Source organism: Symphalangus syndactylus, chromosome 15 (assembly GCF_028878055.3).
Source record: "Symphalangus syndactylus isolate Jambi chromosome 15, NHGRI_mSymSyn1-v2.1_pri, whole genome shotgun sequence".
NCBI lineage: Eukaryota > Metazoa > Chordata > Mammalia > Primates > Hylobatidae > Symphalangus > Symphalangus syndactylus.
Window position 1 is genome coordinate 79,287,328 of NC_072437.2, and position 13,275 is coordinate 79,300,602.

The 13,275-nt window shown below is 36.0% G+C and overlaps 1 protein-coding gene and 1 pseudogene across 3 annotated transcripts in view; one reads left to right on the forward strand and one right to left on the reverse strand.

The window, feature by feature from the left end:
• VWA8 (von Willebrand factor A domain containing 8) overlaps window positions 1–13,275 on the reverse strand; it is a 458,897-nt gene that overhangs the window by 404,987 nt on the left and 40,635 nt on the right. The window lies entirely within an intron of this gene.
• LOC129464203 (lysine--tRNA ligase-like) lies at window positions 1,018–3,046 on the forward strand (annotated as a pseudogene).

The following is a 13,275-nucleotide window of genomic DNA, read 5'->3' on the forward strand; positions in this document are numbered from 1 at the left end:
GAAATAAAAAATACAAGACAGAGCTTCAAAAATAGATGAGATCAAGCAAAACCAAAAATATCTGAACTTGAAGATAGCTCTTCTGAAATTACCCAGTCAAAAGAAACAGAAACAGAAACAGAAACAGAAACAGGGAGGGGAAGGGAGGGGAGGGGAGGAAAGAAGGAAAAGCGGGGGGAAGGGAGGAAAGAAGAAAGGAAAAGAAAAAAGAAAGAAAAAGAAAACAGAGTGAAAAAGAGTGAAGACAGCCCATGGGACTTGTGGGACACTACTAAGTGAACAAATACATTATGGGATATTCAGATGGAGAGGAGACAAAGACAGGGACAGAAAGCTTATTTAATGAAATAAATGCTGAAATTTCCCAAGTACTGGAAGATATATGAACATCAGATTCATGAAGTTTAAAAGTCTCCAAACAGATTTAATCCAATGAGGTATTCTCCAACGTACATTATAATTAGTCTGTCAGTCAAAGACAGAGAGTTTTAAAAGCAGCAAAAGAAATGCATCAAGTCACATATAAGAGAATCCCCATTAGACTATTAGATTTCTCTGTAGAAACCATGCAGGCCAGAAGAGAATGGAATAATATATTCAAAGTACTGAAAGAAAAAAACTGCCAGTCAAAAATACCACACCCAGAAAAACTGTCCTTCAGAAATTAAGGAGAAATAAAGTATTTCCCAGACAAGCAAAGACTGAGAGAATTCATCACCACTGGACCTGCCTTACAAGAAATGCTTCAGGGAGTTCTTCAAGTGGAAATAAAAGAATGGTCATTAATATTATGAGTACATATTGAAGTATAAAACTCACTGGTAAATACATAATCAAATCCAGAATACTCCAATACTGTAAACAGTGTGTAAATCATACATATATCTAGTATGAAGGTTAAAAGTCAATTCAGTCAAAAATAACTAAAGCTAAAATAAGTTGTTAAGGAACACACAATATAAAAAGATGTAAATCTGAGGAGTGCATAAAAGTCTAGAGTTTTTGTATGTGGCAGAAGTTAAGTTGTTATCAGCTTAAAATAGTCAATTATAAGATGGACTTTTGGGTGGAGCCTTCTGGAAAGGTGGCAGTGGTACAGGGGGCTGAGGTGAAAGTGGATGGCAGCAAGCCAAAACTGAGCAAGAATGAGTTGAAGAGATCCCTAAAAGCCAAGAAGAAAGTGGCAGAGAAGGAGGCCAAGCAGAAAGAACTCAGTGATAAATAGCTAAACCAGGCCACAGCTGCTGTCACAAACCATACCACTGACAGTGGTGTGGGTACTGAGGAGAAGAGCCTGGACCCAAATCAACACTACAAGATCCACAGTCAGGCAGTTTATCAACTGAATGTCAATGGGGAACACCCATACCCACACAAGTTCCATGCAGACATCTCACTCAATGACTTCATCCAAGAATATAGTCACCAGCAGCCTGGGGGTCACCTGAATGATGTCACCTTAAAGGTGGCAGGTAGGATCCATGCTAAGAGAGCTTCTGAAGGAAAGTTCATCTTCTATGACCTTCAAGGAGAGGGGGTCAAGTTGCAAGTCATGGCAAATCCCAGAAATTATAAATCAGAAGAATTTATTCATATTAATAACAAACTGCATCAAGGAGACGTAATTGGAGTTCAGGGGAACCCTGGGAAAACCAAGAAGGGTGAGCTGAGCATCATTCCTTATGACATCACACTGCTGTCTCCCTGCTTGCATATGTTACCTCATCTTCACTGTGGCCTCAAAGACCAGGAAACAAGGTATCGTCAGAAATACTTGGACTTGATACTAAATGATTTTGTGAGGCAGAAATTTATCATCTGCTCTAAGATCATCACATGTATAAGAAGTTTCTTGGATGAACTGGGATTCCTATAGATTGAAAGTCCCATGATGAACATCATCCCAGGGGGAGCTGTGGCCAAGCATTTCATCACTTATGACAATGAGCTGGACATGAGAATCGCTCCAGAACTCTATCATAAGATGCTAGTGGTTGGTGGCACCAAGCAGATTTATGAAACTGGATGCCAGTTTCAGAATGAAGGGATTGATTTGAGGCACAATCCTGAATTCACCACTTGTGAGTTCTACATGGCCTATGCAGACTACCACAATCTCTTGGAAATCACAGAGAAGATGGTTTCAGGGATGGTGAAGCATATTACAGGCAGTTGCAAGGTCAGCTACCACCCAGATGGCCCACAGGGCCAGGTCTATGATACTGACTTCACCCCACCCTTCCAGAGAATCAGCGTGGTAGAAGAACTTGAGAAAGCCCTGGAGGTAAAGCTGCCAGAAACTAACCTCTTTGAAACTGATGAAACTTGCAAACTTCTTAATGATATCCGTGTGGCAAAAGCTGTTGAATGCCCTCTACCTTGGACCACAGCCAGGCTCCTTGACAAGCTTGTAGGGGAGTTCCTGGAAGTGATTTGCATCAATCCTACATTAATCTGTGATCATCCCCAGATAATGAGCGCTATGGCAAATGGCACTGCTCTAAAGAGAATCTGTCCGAGCACTTTGAGCTGCTTGTCATGAAGAAAGAAATATGCGATGCCTAAACTAAGCTGGAATGATCCTGTGCCACAGCAGCGGGTTTTTGAAGAACAGGCCAAAGCCAAGGCCACAGGTGATGATGAGGCCATTTCATAGATGAAAACTTCTGTACCGCCCTGGAATGTGTACGGGCATGGGCATTGATCGAGTCACCATTTTTCTCAAAAGATTCCAACAACATCAAGGAAGTACTTCTATTTCCTGCTATGAAACCCAAAGACAAGGAGAATGTAGCAACCACTGATATGCTGGAAAGCACAACAGCTGGCACTTCTGTCTAAAAAATAACAATTGCAAGTTGTATAAGTCAAACATCTTTGCACATCTGCAAAAGATCAAGGTCTGCAAGGGAATTCTTGTGTGTTGCTTTCCATTTGACTATGACAGTTCCATTCAGCCATCAGAAGAGAGACAAGGAATTAAGAATTTCTTTTTATTCCTTGTTACCAAATAAACCATTTGTCTCTTCTCAAAAAAAAAAAAAAACTATAAGATGTTTTACGTAAGCCTCATCGTACCTGCAAAACAAAAACGTATGGCAGATACAAAAACAATACAGAGAAAGAAATCAAAGCATAGTGCTATAGAAAATTATCAAATCACAGAGGGTAACAACAGAGAAAGAAAGGAACAAAGGATCTACAAAACAGCCAGAAAACAAATAACACAATGGAAACAGTGAGTCCTTACCTATCAATAATTATCTTGAATGTAAATAAATTATCTAAAAGTGGCTGCATGGATTTAAAAAAGGTGGGGGAATTCAATCATGCTGCTTACAAGAGACTCACTTTAGCTTTAAGGACAGACAGGCCAAATGTAAAGGGATGGAAGAAGATAAGATATTCTATGGAAGTGGTAACCAAAAGAAAGCATGAATGGCTATACTAATATCTAATAAAATAGACCATGTCAAATTTTGTCACAAGAGACAAAGAAGGTCATTATTTAATAATAAAGGAGTAAATTCTTCAAGGGAACATAACAATTATAAATATATATTCACCCAACTTTGTAGCACCTAAATACATTAAAGCAAATATTAATGGACATGAAGAGATAAATAGAGAGCAATACAATAATCATAGAGGACTTCAATTCTCAATTTTCAAAAAAGGATATATCAACCAGACAGAAAATTGATAAGGAAATACTGAGTCTGAATTGCACCTTAGACCAAATAAACCTAACAGACATATTTGAAATGTTTCATCCAACATCAGCAGGATATACATTTATCTCTAGCACACATGAAATGGTCTCCAAAATTGTCCATGTTAGGCCAGAAAACAAGTCTTAACAGATTTAGAAAACTGAAATCATATCTAGTATCATTTCAGATCATAATGATATGAAACTAGAAAACAGTAACAGGAAGAATCCTGGAAAATTTACAAATATGTGAAAATTAAACAACATGCTCTTGAACAACCACTGGGCCAAGAAGAAACCAAAAGGGAAATTTTAAAATATCTTGAGACAAATGACAATGGAAACACAGCATGCCAAAACCCGTGGGATGCAGCAAAAGCAGTTCTAAGAGCGAAGTTTATAGCAATAGATGCCTACGTTAAAAAGATTCTGAATAGTTTAACGTTATGACTCAAGAACTCGAAAAAAAAGAACTAAACCCAAAGTTAGCAGAAGAAAGGAAATAAAGATCATAACAGAAATAAATCAAATAGAAAACAGAAAAACTATAGAGAGAATCAATAAAACTAAGAGGCTTTTTGAAAAATTAAAACTGATAAACCTTCAGCTTGTCTAAGGAAAAAAAAAAGAGAAGACTCAAAAAGTGAAAATAAGGACATTACAATAGATGCCTCAGGAATAAAAAGGAACATAAGGGACACAAATAAATGGAAAATATCCCATGTCCATTAATATTGTGAAGATGTATATACTATCCAAAGCAGTATACAGATTCCATGCAATACCTTTCAAAATCCCAATGGCATTCTTCACAGATAGAAAGAACAATCCTAAAATATGTATAAAAATACAAAAGATCTCAAATAGCCAACATTTCTGAGAAATAAAAACAAACTTGGAAACATCACACTTCTTGACTTTAAATTTTTTTTTTTTTTTTTTTTGAGATAGGGTCTTGCTCTGTCACTCAGGCTGGAGTGCAGTGACACAATCATAGCTCACTGCAGTTTCAACCTCCCAGGCTTAAGCAATCCTCCCACCTCAGCCTCCCAAGTAGCTGGGGCTACAGCTGTGTGCCACCACATCCGGCTACTTAATTTTTTTATAGAGACAGGGCCTCACTATGTTGTCATGGCTGATCTTGAACTCCTGGGCTAGAGCAATCCTCCTGCCTTGGCCTCCCAAGGTACTGGGATTACAGGCATGATCCACTGTGCTCAGCCCTGTGTTACAAATTATGTGTGTATCAATATATCACACTTAACCCAGAAATATGTGCAACTAGTATGTATCAGTTTGTAAAAAGGTATGATACTGGCAAAAAAACAAAAAAAAAAAAAACAAAAAAAACAGACACATAGACCAGTATAACAGAAGAAAGAGCCTAGAAATAAATTCAAACATATATAGTCAACCAATTTTTGACAAGGGCATCAAGGACACAATGGGGAAAGGATAGTCTCTTCAATAAAGGTGCTGAGAAAACTGGATTTCCACATGCAAAAGAATGAAATCAGACCTTTATCCTATACCATATACAAAAATCAACTCTACATGTAAGACCTGAAATATAAAATTCCTAGGAAAAAAGCTCCTGGATGTTGGCCTTGGCAATGATTTTTTTTTGATATCTCAACCAAAAGCTCAAACTACAAAAGCAAAAACAAGTAAGTGAGACTACATTAAACTAAAAATCTTTTGCACAGCATAGAAAACAATCAACAAAATGAAAAGGTAACTTATTGATTAGGAAAAAAACATTTGCAATCCATATATCTGGTGAGGGGCTAATATCCAAGTTTATAAATAATTCATGTAATTCAATAGTAGAAAAACAACCCAATTTAAAAATGGGCAAAGGATTTGAATTCTCCAAAGAAGGTATAAAAATGGCCAACAGGTATATGAAAAGGTGCTCAACATCATTAAATCAGGAGTCAGGGAAATACAAATCAAAACCACAATGAGATACCACCTCACACTTGTTACCATGTCTATTATCAAAAAGTCAAAAGATAAATGTTGGCAAGGGTGTGGCAAAAAGAGTGCACACTGTTGGTAGACATGTAAATTGGTACAGCTATAATGGAAAACAATGTGGCCATTTCTAAAGAAATTAAAACTAGAAATACTATATGACTCAGCAATTCTTCTGGATATATACCCAAAGGAAATAAAATCACCTCATAAAGATATCTGTACTCCATGTTCATTGAAGCACTATTCACAATAGCAAAGATATGGAAACAACCAAAATGTCAATGGATAAATGAATAAAGAAACCGTGATACAGGTTGAGCAGCCCTAATCCCAAAATCATTAATTCAAAATACTCTAAAATCTGAAATGTTCTGAGTGTCAACATGACACCACAGGTGAAAAATTCCACACATTTGACTGCATGTGATAGGTCGAAGTCAAAAAGCAGGCATTCAACACCCAATTTACTCAGCATCCCCAAGGGAAAAATAGAACTACCTTCAGGCTATGTGTATAAGATATACATTAAACACAACTGGACTTCGTGTTTAGAGCTGGGTCCCATCCCCACAATGTCTCATTATGTATAAGCAAATATTCAAAAATGTTTAAAAATCTGAAATCCAAAATAACTCTGGTTCCAAGCATTTCAGATAAGGGATGGTCAGCTTGTATATCTATACAATAGAATATTTAGGCCAGGCGCAGTGGCTCACGCCTGTAATCCCAGCACTTCGAGAGGCCGAGGCGGGCGGATCACGAGGTCAAGAGATTGAGACTATCCTGGCCAACATGGTGAAACCCCGTCTCTACTAAAAATACAAAAATTAGATGGGCATGGTGGCGCATGCCTGTAGTCCCAGCTACTCAGGAGGCTGAGGCAGGAGAATCGCTTGAACCCGGGAGGCGAAGGTTGCAGTGAGCCAAGATTGTGCCACTGCACTCCAGCCTGGGCGACAGAGCGAGACTCCGTCTCAGGTGGAAAAAAAAGAATATTTATTATTGAGCCTTTAAAAAGAAGGAAATCTTACCACTTGCCACAACATGAATGAAGTTGGAGGACGTTATGCTAAGAGAAATAAACCAGGCCCAGGGTAAAAAAACAAGCAAACAAACAGACAAAAACCCTACATGAGCTCACTTACATGTGGAATCTGGCTGGGGCAGTGGGGTGCAGGGGGAGTCAAAAATACAGAGATATAGAAAAAAAACATTGGTTACCAGGGGTAGGGGTGGGTAGGAAATGGGGAGATACAGGTCAGAGTATTTAAAGAGCAGATATGTAAGATGACCAAGTCTAGAGATCTAATGTACAATATGAGGACTATAAGTAATAAAATTGTACTGTGAAATTGTACTGGAATTCCTCCTAAATGAGTAGTTTTTAGCTGCTTTTGCCATACCAAAAAAAAAATGAGTAAATATGTGAGATGATGGATATGTTAATTTGCTTCACTATAGTAACCATTTTACTATCTATATATATATCCCATAACATCATGTTATATGTTACATATACAAAATTAAAAAAAAAAACTAACACATGGGCAAAGAAGAAATTAAAAGGGAAATTACAAAGCTTTTTGAACTGAATGAAAGTGAAAACAATGTATCAAAAATTTTAGCATTCCACTAAAGCTGTACTTGGGGAAAATTTTACAGCACTAATTGCCTATCCTGAGAAAACTGAAGTGTTTCCAATTAATGGCTTCAGCTTCTGCCTTAAGAGACTAGAAAAAGAAGAGAAAATGAGATCGAAAGAAAGAAAATAATATTCATCATAGCTTAAAAATCAATGCAATAGAAAACAAAAACACAAAGAAAAATGAATGAAACCAAAAGCTTGTTCTCTGAGACTAACAATAAAATTGACAAATCTCTGGTCAGATTATTAAGAGAGAGAAGACACAATTCACCAACATTATGAATGAGAGAGAGACAGACAGACAGAAAATACAGATACTTCAGATATTAAAAGGATAATAAGTGGATATTGTTAAAAAAAAAAAAACACTTATGCTAATGTATTCCACAACTTGGAAGAAATAAATAAAGTCCTTAAAAGAGTCAGCTCCTTTTTTAGTTGACACAATTAGGGATAACTTGAATGACTATATCTATGAAAGAAACTGAATTTACAGTTAATAACCTCCCGAAAAGAAAACCCTGGGCCAAGATGGCTTCACTGATGAGTACTACCAAACATTTAAGAAAAAATATCAATTTTATACAAATTCATTCAGAAAATTGAAGAGGAGGAAATTATTCCCAATTCATTCTATGAGGTCAGTATTACCCTCATATCAAAATCTGACAAAGACATGACAAGTAAGGAAAGCTGCAGATCAATATCCCTCATAGAGATGTACAAATCCTAAACAAAATGTTCACACACTGAGTCCAATAATATATAAAAAGACTCACACATTGTTACCAAGAGGGTCTTATCCCAGGAATGAGAAGTTGAAAAGTTAGCTTAACATCTGAAAATCAATCAATGTAATTCACCACATTAATAAACAAAAAAAAAAAAAAGAAAAAGAAAAAAAACACAAGATCATATCAAAAGACATGGAAAAAGCACTTGATGACATCCAACATCTCTTCCAGATTAAAAACTCTAAGCAAACTATGAATAGAAGAAAACTTCCTTAACTTGATAAAGAACATCTAAACCTTTACCTAACCTACTTAAAAATGAAAGACTAAAAATCCTTTCCCCCAACATCCGGAATGAGACATTCTCTCTCATAACTTCTATTCAACATATTTTAATGTTTTACATAATAAATTACATATTAAAGAGATTTTAGCAAGTGCAATAAGGTAAACACATAAAAGAAATCAGAAGCATCCAGATTGGAAAGGAAAAAGTAGAGCTGTCTTTATTTATAGACATGATTGTTATATAGAAAATGTGATGCAATCTACAAAAACAAGCTCTAGAACTAATAAGTGAGTTTTGCACAGCCTCAAGATTCAAGATTAGTATACAAAAATCAACTGTACTTCTATGTTTAAGTTAAAAAGACAATATCATTTACAATAACATCAAAAAGTATGAAATACTCAAAGCATAAAGCTGACAAAACATACGCAAGACCTGTACGCTGAAAACAATACAACATTGCTGAGAGAAATTAAAGATCTAAATAGATAAATATATCTTGTTCATGAGTTAGAAGTTTCAATAATATTAAGATAGCAATTATCTCCAAAATGATCTACAGATTTAATGCAATCCTCATTAAAAATCTCAGCAGGCTTTTTTGTTGTTTTATAAATTGACAAGTTGATTACAAATCACATATAGATGCAAAGAACTTAGAATAACCAAAACAACTTTTTAAAAGAACAATGATGGAGAACTAACATTATCTATTTCCAGACTAATTGTAAAGCTACAGTAGTCAAAACAGTGAGGCACTGATGTCAAGACAGAAAAATAGATCAATGTCTAAAAACAGACTCACAATACACACAGATATCAGACTTCTGACGTAACTACAAAGGTAATTCAGTGAAGAAAGGATAGTCTTGTTAGCAAATGGAGCTGAAATAACTGGATATACATATGCAAAAAATAAACTTTGACCCATACCCTATGCCACATACAAGAATTAACTCAAAAAAGGACAAAAATGTAAAATGCACAAGTACAAGAACATCTAGAAAAAAATGAGAAAAGAAGTCTTTGTGACCCTCGGTTAAACAAAGATTTTTTAGGATTTCTTGGGTGACACCAAAAGCACAATCCATAAAAGGAAAAACTTAATAAGTTGGACTTCATTAAAATTTAAAACTCCTGCTCTTCAGAGAACACTATTAGGAGAATAAAAAGATAAGCCATAGACTAGAATAAAATATTTGCATATCTTATATCTGATAAAGTTCTTATATCGAGAATATATAAAGAAAAAGCAACTCAAAAAAAAAAAAAAAAAACACACAAACAGCCCACCCAAAATGTAGGCAAAGATTTGACCAGACACTTTACCAAAGATATAAACATGATAAATAAACACACAAATAGATGCCTAACATCTTCAGTCACTAGGAAATGCAATTTAAAATCACTGTGAGATACTACTACATAACTATATTAATGGTTAAAATTCAAAACTCTGACCACACCAAGAGCTGGCAAGAATATGGAGGAACTGGAACGCTGATACACTGCTGGTGGAAATGTAAAATGATACAACCACTGTGGAAAACAGAATGGCATTTCATAAAAAGTTAAACACCTACCACATGATGCAGGTATTTACACAAGAAAAAAGAAAGCCTATGTCCATACAAAGACTTGTACATCAATGTTGAGAGCAGCTTTATTTCTAAGAGCCTATAACAACCCAAATGTCTACCAACATGTAGATATAGAAAAAAATTGTAATATACCCATACAATGGAATACCACTCAGAAAGAAAAAAACTCAAAATAATTATGCTGAGTGATAAAAGCTAGACAGAAAAGTATATATGTGTTGTATGACTCCATTTATATAAAATTCTAGAAAATCCAAATAAATATACAAAGCAGATTAATGATTCCTAGCCAATGGAGGAACCAGGAAACATTACAAAGAGGCACAAGTAAGCTTTTTGGGGAGATAAATTTATTTGATCATTATTTTGATTACAGTAATGTTTCCTGGTTATATACATATATAAAAATTTATCAAATTATACATTCTAAATATGTGCAGTGTATTGCATGTCAGTTATACCTAATAATACTGTTTTTAAAAATTAGAATTACATATCATATTAATAGTGTCTATTTAGGCTTATAGACAATTTTGGTTTTATCTTTTGTGTTTTTCAATGTTTTCCAAGTTTTTTACGTTGATTATGTTTTATATTTGTAATAGGAACAAAAAGTTATACTTCTTATGTTTTGAAAAACCATACTGCAAAGTAATAACAGCCATATTGGAAGCAAAGAACTGACACACACAGAAAGGAGCAATATATGATGGGTGACATACCTCAGGATAGTGTGGCTGGTCTGTTGATCACAATTTAATATCCAAAGTTCAACTTGCAGCTCGGCCTCCTAAAGTGCTTATGTATTAGGCATTCCTAAATTATAATTTGTTGAAGGCAACTTGTTAGGCTTAGTATAGCTAGTCATATTTATGACAATGACAACCACAAATATAAAATAAAACCAAGGAATGACCTTTTGTTATGAGCACATCTCAAAAGAACCAAGAATTTTCACATCCTATAAAATGAGTCCAAATTTCTTTTTTTTTTTTTTTTTTTTTTTAACTATACTTTAGGTTTTAGGGTACATGTGCACAATGTGCAGGTTTGTTACATATGTATCCATGTGCCATGCTGATTTCCTGCACCCATTAACTCGTCATTTAGCATTAGGTATATCTCCTAATGCTGTCCCTCCTCCCTCTCCCAACACCACAACAGGCCCCAGAGTGTGATGTTCCCCTTCCTGTGTCCATGAGTTCTCATTGTTCAATTCCCACCTACGAGTGAGAACATTCAGTGTTTGGTTTTTTGTCCTTGCGATAGTTTACTGAGAATGATGTTTTCCAGTTTCATCCATGTCCCTACAAAGGACATGAACTCATCATTTTTTATGGCTGCATAGTATTCCATGGTGTATATGTGCCACATTTTCTTAATCCACTCTATCGTTGTTGGACATTTGGGTTGGTTCCAACTCTTTGCTATTGTGAATAGTGCCGCAATAAACATACGTGTGCATGTGTCTTTATAGCAGCATGATTTATAGTCCTTTGGGTATATACCCAGTAATGCGATGGCTGGGTCAAATGGTATTTCTAGTTCTAGATCCCTGAGGAATCCCCACACTGACTTCCACAATGGTTGAACTAGTTTACACTCCCACCAACAGTGTAAAACTGTTCCTATTTCTCCACATCCTCTCCAGCACCTGTTGTTTCCTGACTTTTTAATGATGGCCATTCTAACTGGTGTGAGATGGTATGTCATTGTGGTTTTCATTTGCATTTCTCTGATAGCCAGTGATGATGAGCATTTCTTCATGTGTTTTTTGGCTGCATAAATGTCTTCTTTTGAGAAGTGTCTGTTCATGTCCTTTGCCCACTTTTTGATGGGGTTGTTTGTTTTTTTCTTGTCAATTTGTTTCAGTTCATTGTAGATTCTGGATATTAGCCCTTTGTCAGATGAGTAGGTTGCAAAAATTTTCTCCCATTCTGTAGGTTGCCCGTTCACTCTGATAGTAGTTTCTTTTGCTGTGCAGAAGCTCTTTAGTTTAATTAGATCCCATTTGTCAATTTTGGCTTTTGTTGCCATTGCTTTTGGTGTTTTAGACATGAAGTCCTTGCCCACGCCTATGTCCTGAATGGTATTGCCTAGGTTTTCTTGTAGGATTTTAATGGTTTTAGGTCTGACATTTAAGTCTTTAATCCATCTTGAATTAATTTTTGTATAAGGTGTAAGGAAGGGATCCAGTTTCAGCTTTCTACATGTGGCTAGCCAGCTTTCCCAGCACCATTTATTAAATAGGGAATCCTTTCCCCATTCCTTGTTTTTGTCAGGTTTGTCAAAGATCAGATAGTTGTAGACATGTGGCATCATTTCTGAGGGCTCTATTCTGTTCCATTGATCTATGTCTCTGTTGTGGTACCAGTACCATGCTGTTTTGGTAACTGTAGCCTTGTAGTATAGTTTGAAGTCAGGTAGGGTGATGCCTCCAGCTTTGTTCTTTTGGCTTAGGATTGACTTGGCGATGTGGGCTCTTTTTTGGTTCCATATGAACTTTAAAGTAGTTTTTTCCAATTCTGTGAAGAAAGTCATTGGTAGCTTGATGGGGATGGCATTGAATCTATAAATTACCTTGGGCAGTATGGCCATTTTCACTATATTGATTCTTCCAATCCATGAGCATGGAATGTTCTTCCATTTGTTTGTATCCTCTTTTATTTCATTAAGCAGTGGTTTGTAGTTCTCCTTGAAGAGGTCCTTCACATCCCTTGTAAGTTGGATTCCTAGGTATTTTATTCTCTTTGAAGCAATTTTATTCTCTTTGAAGCAATTTTATTCTCCTTGAAGCAAAAGTGAATGGGAGTTCACTCATGATTTGGCTCTCTGTTTGTCTGTGATTGGTGTACAAGAATGCTTGTGATTTTTGTACATTGATTTTGTATCCTGAGACTTTGCTGAAGTTGCTAATCAGCTTAAGGAGATTTTGGGCTGAGACAATGGGGTATTCTAGATATACAATCATATCATCTGCAAACAGGGACAATTTGACTTCCTCTTTTCCTAATTGAATACTCTTTATTTCCTTCTCCTGCCTGATTGCTCTGGCCAGAACTTCCAGCACTATGTTGAATAGGAGCAGTGAGAGAGGGCATCCCTGTCTTGTGCCAGTTTTCAGAGGGAATGCTTCCAGTTTCTGCCCATTCAGTAGGATATTGGCTGTGGGTTTGTCGTAGATGGCTCTTATTATTTTGAGATACGTCCCATCAATACCTAATTTATTGAGAGTTTTTAGCATGAAGGGTTGTTGAATTTTGTCAAAGGCCTTTTCTGCATCTATTGAGATAATCATGTGGTTTTTGTCTTTG